Here is a 2,332-nt window from a genome sequence, read left to right on the forward strand (position 1 = left end):
TTAATTCCCTGACCAGGGATCAAACCCATGCTGCCTTGCATTGTGAGCCCAGAGTTCTGACCACTGGATCACTAGGGAATTTGGTAATTTCTTTTTCACAGCTACATAATCATACGTCTGTTAAACTTTACAATCATAGTGGTAAAGAACCCACCTGCCAAGGCAGGAGAAATAAGAGACATGGGTTTGATCCCTGGGTCAGGAAGATCCCCTGGAGGAGGGCATGGCAACGCACTCCAGCATTCTTGCCTGGAGAATCCTCATGGACAAAGGAGCCTGGCGGGTTACAGTCCATGGGGTCACAAAGAGTCAGACAAGACTGAAACGACTTAGCGCGCATGCACCCATTGACTCAGAAAACAGTGTATCTAGATACTAAAACTCAAGTTCTGACTGAGACACCAAAGCATAATACTTGGTGATATCTGCACATCACCAAGTGCAGACTTTACACATTTTAAAGAACTGGTTTCAAGGTAGCTGGACCTTTATCCAATTTGTGAATATAAAAGGGGCTTTTAGGCATGGGAAAATGGGGAAAGCATTTGTAGAGCCAGTTCTTGGAGAAAAGAAAATTTGTTGTGCCAAGTCCTCTTCTCCACCAGGTTGCAGGGAGGACTGCTGCCTCCTTTTCCTCAGGCAAACTGAAGAGGGGGCTGCCCTGGAGACCCTTGAGGAAATAGTTGTGTTGGGCCAGGTCTATGTGCCCCAGTGTCTCTGGGCAGGGATGACTGAGATCTTCCTAAGGCCTGGTAGACCGCTTCAGAATTTTGGGGGCAATATATATGTATACTTCACTTAGGAAATGGCAACCTACTCCAGTAATCTTGCCTGGAAAATCCCACGGCCGGAGGAACCTGATAGGCTACAGTCCATGGGGTCGCAAAGAGTCGGACACGACTGGGTGACTTCACTTTCACTTTCACTCACTTGGGAATACTGCTCTAACCTACTGATCAGTGGCTTAGAAAGCTGCTAGTTTTGAGTGCTGCCTGGAGCAAGAAAGTGCTTACAGCAGGGCCAGGCTGCAGCACCAACTACTCTGCCACGGATACCATATCGCCATATATGCTGCCACCATAGCAGCTAAGAGGTACCATGGACCAAAAGGTGCTGGCTGTTGTGAATGCACAACTCAAGCTAAATTAAAATACAGCTTACTGTGTTATCTCCCATGATCTCTTTGAAATGTGTCCAGCAAGGATCATCTTTCCTTGCCCTGGGGTGAAAATTCCAGCAGGCCTGGGGCTTTTCTGCTGATTCTCAGGTAAGAGACAGTCCCGTGCCATTCTAAGTGTCAATTTGTTCTTTAGAAACTCCAAGCTTCATTGGCTCAGGTCTTCTCCCTGCCCACCGGCACAGGCCTGCTTCAGGCTGAGAGCCGGCAGCACCACTGCACCAACCACGGGAGTCCCTTGGAATGGTGTTAATTTTGAAGGTGAAAGTCCCTTCGTCAGGTCCAATTCTTTGTGACCTCATGGACTGTACAGTCCATGGAATTCTCCAGGACAGAATACTGGAGTGAGTAGCCATTCCCTTTTCCAGGGGATCTTCTCAACCCAGGGATCGAACCCAGGTCTCCCACACCGCAGGGGGATTCTTTACCAGCTGAGCCACCAAGGAATCTTGAAGGGGAACTTCCAAATGCCTCAGACCACAAGACCACTAAAAACACCATCCCAAGGGACTCCCATGGTTGGTGCAGTGGTTAAGACTTCACCTTCCAATGCAGGGGGTGTGGGTTCGATCCCTGGTCAGAGAGTTAAGATCCTGCCTGCCTTGTGGCCAAAAAACAAAACATAAAAAGCAGAAGCATTGTTGTAACAAGTTCAATAAAGACTTAAAAATGGTCCACATCCTCAAGAGATGTGAGAATTCCCTTCCCCCCTGTATAGTTACTCTTTAAAGAAGGATTGGGAAAATGTCTGTTGAATATATGTGATGGTAACATAGGGGTTTTCCTCAAGGGGACCCTGCCTATCCTTCAATCAGTGGGCTCTGGGTCTGGGAACTGACTTAGATCTAGAAAGTACATGAGGCTCTTGCGGTCCATGGTACCAGTTAATTGCCCTCATCTGGCCTCTACCACTCTGGAATTCCATAATCCCCACTGACACTAGGGAACTCCAGTTCTATGGCAGCATCTCCTGTTGTCCAGCCTGGCCTGTAGAGGTGGCCAGTTCAGAGCTTCTCCAAGATGCCAGTGGCCCCCTCTCCAGTATGTCATCACTGTCTTGGTGATACTCTGGCCCTCCTGAAAAGCATGGTCAGCTGATGTCTCACATAACAAATCCATCTGACCATGGCAGGTCAATCCATCTGACCATGGCCC

Source organism: Cervus elaphus, chromosome 12 (assembly GCF_910594005.1).
Source record: "Cervus elaphus chromosome 12, mCerEla1.1, whole genome shotgun sequence".
In the NCBI taxonomy this organism is placed as follows: Eukaryota; Metazoa; Chordata; class Mammalia; order Artiodactyla; family Cervidae; genus Cervus; species Cervus elaphus.